General features: G+C 40.3%; 1 long non-coding RNA gene across 2 annotated transcripts; it reads right to left on the bottom strand.

The window, feature by feature from the left end:
• Positions 1-413: 413 nt before the first annotated feature.
• LOC143131641 (uncharacterized) lies at positions 414-6,405 on the bottom strand. Of its 2 annotated transcripts, none has more exons than XR_012988158.1 (5): positions 6,367-6,405; positions 4,023-4,173; positions 1,366-1,521; positions 1,159-1,243; positions 414-1,067 (listed from the first exon to the last, which is right to left on the bottom strand). It is a non-coding gene; the product is annotated as an uncharacterized LOC143131641 (long non-coding RNA). The 2 variants fall into 2 exon arrangements; XR_012988157.1 differs by lacking the exon at positions 6,367-6,405 and adding an exon at positions 5,471-5,557.
• Positions 6,406-7,775: the final 1,370 nt, after the last annotated feature.

Raw genomic sequence — 7,775 nt, 5'->3', positions numbered from 1 at the left:
TTTAACAGGACCACCTGTGAAGCCCAGAATCATCATGGCCTGTGGGCTATATTACAAATCTCGATTAGTGGGTTAGCATGGTATGTTGCGCTCTAAGCCAGGGTATGCTGTGACACGAAAGTGGCTCTGTTTTAGCATCGCTGTATCAGCATAGTGTCTTATGTTGGGAGCAGGTTATGTGCTAAGTTATAGCTCAAATCGTGTAAAACTACCGCCTATTGACCAATCAATTATCTTGAAAAAAGAAGTTATCTCACATGTAAGATTCTGCCATATCTTACAGGTGGAGCTCCGCCAGTCCAAACATTTTGGATCTTGCATGCGCTTTAACAGTGTTGTACGTGCAAATATGGCTCTATGGACGTGCATACCATACAGCATCTGATGACAATCGATTTATTTGATGTTATAGGCTAGACACTAAAAATGACTGCAGTCTAGATTAAGCTACATGCGGAAGTAATTGTTTTTTAATATAGGAGGTCTTGTGCGTCTCCAATTGGCCAACATCATCCCAAAACCAAGAATGCGCACAGATTTGAGCTGAAAGCCTATAAATATATCACATAACTGCTATCGTAGTATCACTTAACTTATACCCGAGTTAAGGCTTTGTTTAGCTTCGAATCGATACGCCTAGATATGTCTAACGTGCTTCATAGTATACCCCACTGGTTATGAAAACTGAAGAAAAACCCTGAAAACAATCGGTTTTACCTAGCTCGACTTGCTGCAGCCAACAGCTAAAACAGCCAAGCAGCTACAGCGCTATGGGGGCATGTTCGTGAGCCCCAATGTTCATATAGATATAGCGCTGATATCTAATATACAATATATCTAACATGATTCAAGTTTAATTAACTTAATTAACTTAATTTACCATACATTACAAGTATTATGGGCAGAAACATGGCATAGTTGTACACCGGTTCATCGCCCTTTCATCACAAAAACAGCACATATAACAGAGTACAAGTGCAAATAAAATCGCCACTAAAACAATTTTAACTATGTCTTCAGCTGAATGTTTGTTTTCTTCATTTGATGTGTCCGTTCCTGTTATGTATCTGTCCCAGTAGCATAAACAATTTGATCTTGGTTAGAAAACATTATCAACTGGTATTTGAACTGGTAAAATCCAGGGGTAGACAAACATACTGTGTGTGTTCGTAGAATCCACCTGAGCTGTCTGTGCAGGTCCCATTGTCATAGAAACCACAAAGAGTATCTGAGGATGCTGTGCCTGTGTGTGTGATTGATACACAGATTCAGTGTTTTCATAAAGGCTGAAGCATAATTTCATTCACTCTGTGTTGCCCGATCATGCTATTCTTTTGATTAGAAATGTAAAGATAATTTAAGAACCTTTCTGTTTGACGCATTGCCCTGGTGAGCATTCAGAGTGTTTCAGAGCACCTCGGCAGCCATCTTGGTTTGGGTCAGTACAGTAGTGACCTTCCTGAGGCTCACAGAGTGTGTCTGAAGTGGAGTTGCATGGCCTCTTCACTCTCAACCCTGCACCTGTAAAAAAAAATCTGATTCTAAGAAACAATCAAGAAACAAGGGACAGCAGTTTTACTAAACTAAATGTACCGCAGAGCGGTACAAAATATGTTTATGTGCGTGTGTTTATGTGTGTGTCTTTATGTGTGTGTGTTTTTATCTGTGTTACACCTCTTTGCAAACGTCCACATCCCGCAAAATGTCCTACGCGACATGAACAATAAAACCGTCCAGGCCGTCAGAAAATGGCTGGGGCTGAACTCTCACTCTACCCGGGACCTCATCTTCCTCTCACGCAAAGAGCGGGGGCTGGGTGTCCCAAACGTGGAATGGGTATACACTGCCACCAGGCTGACACACCTCATCTGCATGCCCAACAATGATGATGCCACTGTCAGAGAGCTAGCCAGAGCTTCCCTCCTGCTGGACCTCAGGAAGAGGAAGGTTCCTCTGGCCAAACCAGACCAGGACAGCTTCTTAGGCTTTAGGAGGAAAAGCAGCGGGAAACTGGACACACAAGCTGCAGGCTTTGGAGTCCGATCAGACTGGCCGGACCTAAATGATCTGTGCAACAGAATGTCAGTCAAACTGGAATGGACACAACACAACTCACAGACAGCACCACAGGCATCTGATGCAGTTGTCACAGACTCATCTGTAACAGCAGAGGCTACTGTATATCACGAGGCACAACACACACTACAGAATACAACAGCAAGGAGATTCCTTCTTAACATAAAACAAACAGACACCAAACAACACTGGACTGGACTCAGAATGCAGGGAAAGTTGGCATGCCTACACTTTGCCGACCACTCTGTTTCACACTCCATGTTCACAAATGCCGCTGTTGGGGAGGACATCCTCTGTTTCACTGTCAAAGCCAGACTGCAGGTGCTACCCACCAAATACAACCTTGCATTATGGTACCCTGCAATCCACCATCCACACTGTATAATGCACTCAGACTCTGACCATCACCTCGAATCAGTTGCCCATATTGTCAATGGCTGTACTATGTACAAAGGACTTTATACTGCACGCCACGACCGGATTGTTAACCTTATTGTTAACACTGTTAAGGATGTACTTCCAGATAATGTGACCATGTACAAACATTCACGTATTAGACATTAAACATTCACAGGAGATGTTTTTTGTACCCCTGAATATCATTGAGTGACAAAGCCCTATCTTATCTCTTGAAATATTTGAATCCTGTCCATTGTAATATGATTTGTGGATTTAAATAAAGAATTAATGTGCCTGCTTGCCTGCATGTGTGTGTGTGTTTATATGTGTGTGGGTGTGTTTATGTGTGTGTCAGTGGTACACCGGGGTACACGAAACTTGGTGGCCATGTAACCCCACATGGATAGCATGGAACCATCGTTTTTCGTTTTGATCTGTAGCCCCCCCGCTGGACTGGACCCCCCGAAAGGAGGGTAGGGCAGACACAGTTTTCTGTGAATATCTCGAGAACCGTAGAGTTTAGGAGGACCACCTTTTTTTTGTATGTTGATCTCAAGGGGCCATGTCAACCCATTCCATAACCACTCATTTCATGTATAGCGCCACCTAGTTAAAAATTCAAAAGCAAAAAATTAGATGTTGTAATCACAATATCTCTGGCTGACATGGTCAAAACTGCACGAAAGTGTAGGATCATTATGGCACCCTCTGAATGCATGCCAAGTTTCGTGGACTTTCGTTCATGGGGGGCCATACAATAAATTAATTTATGTGAACCCAATCATGTGTCATGTATCACCCAATCATGTGTCAGGTGTCCGCTTACAGTAATTTCGGGCGGTCCGCGCAACACTGGTGTGTGTGTGTGTGCATCCGTGCATGTAGGTGTGTTTATGTCATGCACGTGTGTGCATGAGTGCATGTGTGTACGTACGTATGTGCGCGTGTGTCCGTGCCTGTGTGTGTGCATGTGTGTGTGCCTGTGTGTGTGTGTGTGTGTGCGTGCGTGTGCATGTGAGTGTGCATGCATGTGTGTGTGTGTGTGTGTGTGCGTGCATGTGTGTAGATATGGCCGCCATACACGGAAATCCACGAAACTTGGCATGCATTCAGAGGGTGTCATAATGATCATACACTTCAAATTTCAGATCAAAGCGAAAAATAATGGTTCTGTGTCATCCTTGTGAGACTACATGCGCACCAAGTTTCATGCAGCCAAGTCATGCAGCCCAGAAGAAGTAAATGAAAAAAACTCTGACTAAACCTTTATGACCGTCGATTCGCTAGCGTGGCCGTTATAATAAGGTAAATTGCTTTCATTTCAGGTTTGCTTTTTGGAGTTTGCTTACCTGTATCACAAACTGTGCAGGGCCTGCACTGAAAGAGTTCACTGGGTGAAAGTTGACGCTGGACAAAGTCAGTTCTGAACAGTGACTGACACATGGAACCCTGTGTTGGACATTACCCATCGACATTGTACGGTTTTCTAAGTCACCAATCATTTGGCACATGCTCTGAGTGTGCAACACATCTGCAAAATGACTTACCAGCATTGCACATAGGACAGCATGTGTGTTGGTCTGTAAGGTACTCGTGAGTGTCACAGGGAGAGCAAAACACACAAGAAGCAGTGAGGAAGACCGCTGAGATGATAGAGATGGAGCCCATCTTCTGCGCCATGGTAGAATACAACGATTGCTAGTGTGGTTAAAAAAAAAATCACAGAAATGATTTATGATTTCATTCTTTGTCTCTCTCATTCACTCACTCATTCACACACATGCACACACACAATCTCACAAAAATTAATAGTTTACTGTACTTCTTTTAATTTCTTCTCATCGGTAACACTTTACTTGAAGGTATCTACATAAGAGTGACACTGTCATAACGTATCATAAACATTATAAACAAGTTGCACATCTTTTTTTATATACATTGTAATTAGAAAAAAAAAAATCAAACTCTTAACAAATGAAATATCCCACCATCCCAGTGAAACAAAACAGAAGGAATTAAAGGAACTCAGAATAGAACTTGATGATATCGTCCAGAAAAAAAAAACAATTTCAAATTCAGCCACTGAAATATCACTTCAAGAAACGTTCAACATCATCAACAGATTTTCCCTTGTCTCACATTACACTATCAACTGGAATAAGTACATTTTACTACCCCTCTCAGATGATGCATGGGATTCTGGAGCTCAAGACACTTCACTCCACCATCACACAGGCAACATCAAGTATCTAGGGATTCAGATTTCCCCCAGGCTGTCTGAGCGTTTCTCCCTCAACTACACTCCCCTCCTCAGGAAAATTGAATACAAACACTGGTCTAAACTCCCACTCACACTCATCAGAAGAATAGCTGCAGTCAAAATGAAAACCCTACCCCAGATTAACTACCTTTTTTCTATGATCCCAATCATTCCTACAGACAAATGGTTCAAAACTCTCAATTCATTAACAACACATTTTTATTGCAAAAAACAAAAACCCAGAATATCACTCACAACTCTACAAAATAAAAAATCACACGGGGCTTGAGGCACCAAACTTTCATCACTACTTCCTGGCAAATCAATTACAGTACCTAGTTAAATGAATCACTAGGTCACATAAATGAGTTCACTCTTTCTGGATCACTATCACTGAGACACTGTCCACCATCCTGAGCTACAGAATCCCATCATCCCCAACACTATGTCTCCTTGGTGACACCTCCGAATTCCACATCCCGCAAAAAAATAAAGAATCCGTTGCTCATCGCTAGCGGTCACTAAGAAGGTAGTCTTCTAAAACTGGAAATTAAAGACATTTTGCCACACCAATCACTGGACAAATTTAATCTCAGGACACATTTCAATGGAAAAACACAATGCCCACAGAAGGAAGCAAATATCAGCCTTTGAAGACACCTTGTCCCCATTTTTAAATTTTTCTAAATTCAACAAAAACATAACTACAGGCCGTGTACATTACCAGATGCATACCTTCCTCTTCCGTTATGTGAAGTTTGTTTATTTATTTGTTTATTTTTCTTTATCTTTTCCCTTTTGTTTTTGCCCCTGCAGCTTACACATAGGCACACACCATCCACACTCATGTATAACAAGATTGCCAACCCCTTTATACACCCTAACCGTGACCACCTAATGTGAATCACAGATCATTAATAATACATCCTTGTGTTTGTCAATTGTCTTGTCCAGTCACTTCTTTTCAGTTCTGTTATCGTCGTCTCACTTCCCTCTGTTGTCTGTCTGTCACCTTGTCACGCTTTTTGTGTTATGTGTTACCCTTATATGGATATTGGGTATCACTAAAACAGGGTGGATGGTTACGGTAGGACAATAGTAAACACACTGTATATATATAAAAAACAAGTTTATCTAATTATGATAATCATTATGTCAACATGTCATGAATACAAAATGCGTTGGATTTTCTGTTTATGTCAAATTGTCATGACAAAGACATCCTCTGGTTATGTCATCCTGTTTAATGTCAAGTTGTCTTAATAAGGATACTCCAAACAAATGTAATGTCAAGTTGTCATGACAAATACATCTGTTAATGTTATCCTGGTTAATGTCAAGTTGTCATTACAAAGACATCCCAAACACATTTAATGTCATCTTGTCATGACCAAGACAACTTCTGGTAAATTCACTTTGATTATGTGTCATAATCAAGACAACCCAAACAATGTCAACTGACAAAATGTCTGTGTCCTTTTGGCAACTAAATTTGATTTGCAGATTATTACATTCTGTTTTTATTCACATTTTACACAACATCCCAACCTTTCCTGATATGTGGTTGTACAGTATATAAATAGATTTATAAATAGACAATTAGATAATGCCATGAAAATGTCACTACTTACAAGTTGATCCAAGTGTTGTTCCATGTCCTTTCATATTGGTTACAACTAATTGTGAATGTTTGAAACTTTTATAATGTGGAAGTGAAACGGCTTTACTTATCTTTATGAAGTTCTCATTGTGTAACTGATTGGGCGGTGAACTTATTAAACCGTTAGGCGGTGGTCAGTAGAAAAGTTATGAGAAATGGCTGTGGCTTTAGTCACAGTTCACACTCATGTCACATAATTTATCTTGCTGAGCTATAGGGGAGAACGGGGTAAGTTGAGTATAGGGGTAAGATTAGCCACCCCTTTTTTCTAGGAAACCGTAAACAAATTTTTATCATGTGACTGCATTTTAAGAAAGAGAGAATCATTCTTTGCAATATGTGGAAAGGTACAGCACATGGCAAATGTGTTACAAATATATGTGTAAAAATATGATTACTTTTTCTCTCCAGGTGGATTCCATTCATGTCCAGAGTTAGGGTGATTTAGAGAAAACGTTCAAATGCATTACACCTCAATTGGTGCCCTTATGCTGCCACTCCATTATGACTTGTTATAAAACCATAGTAACACATATATCATCTGATTTTTGTAGACCTTTGTATCAACTTAAGTTTGATTGGATATTACCAGTTTTGAGCTTCCATTTGCTTTTTTTGGCCTGCAAAACTCATTGACCTGAGTTCATGCAAGTCAGAAAGGGGAAGCTACTATTGGGAAAGGTTCCAGTAGGGTTGCTCACAATTTGGAATGCTAACATCAAACCATTTGAGCGTTGAACTTGATTTGTGTAACTTAGGAACAAGATATAACTTCTTTTGAATTGTTATGGTCTTAGGGCTGTGTTATGCTTTACTGCTACCACTTCATTATTTCCAATTCCCACCTCAGAAGTGCCTGTTGTTTGACTTTGCTGATGGGACATATGAAGGAGGTATTTGCTCTACCAGTATTTATTTACGAAAGTGAATGTATTGTCCGCTGGTCATTATCAAAAAAATAAGTCTCGACAGGGCGAAAAGGACCTCAATGCGAAGCGGAGTTAACATGAAGTAATTGAGGGTTGATGTTTGATCAGCAAGCATAACAAATATGTTAGTATGGAGAGATGTGAAGTTATAAAACTGCTATAAGGGAGGTATAGTATAGGAAATTTCAATCAGTCTTATTATCAGACTCTGAAATATCCCAGCTTGTTAGTTCTCAATAGCAGCTACAAAATGTCACTTTTAACCTATAATGTACATTTTAATAGGACCACCTGTGAAGCCCAGAATCATGCTGTCTGTTTCATGGTCTGGAGAAAAATAACACCACAAAATACTTAACAGTAAAGATGCGCCCGCAGTGGAGATTACTCATGACTCCCTGTTTAACAATTAAAGCACTTCTTAATATACAGTAACGACTGATGGAAAGTA

Source organism: Alosa pseudoharengus, unplaced genomic scaffold, assembly GCF_046254945.1.
Source record: "Alosa pseudoharengus isolate Yale_2024_CS ecotype anadromous, Long Island Sound unplaced genomic scaffold, YU_APseudo_1.1 YU_APseudo_1.1_scf_18, whole genome shotgun sequence".
Taxonomy (NCBI): Eukaryota; Metazoa; Chordata; class Actinopteri; order Clupeiformes; family Clupeidae; genus Alosa; species Alosa pseudoharengus.
The sequence above is the reverse complement of the archived record's forward strand: the minus strand, read 5'-3'. Positions and strand labels throughout refer to the sequence as shown.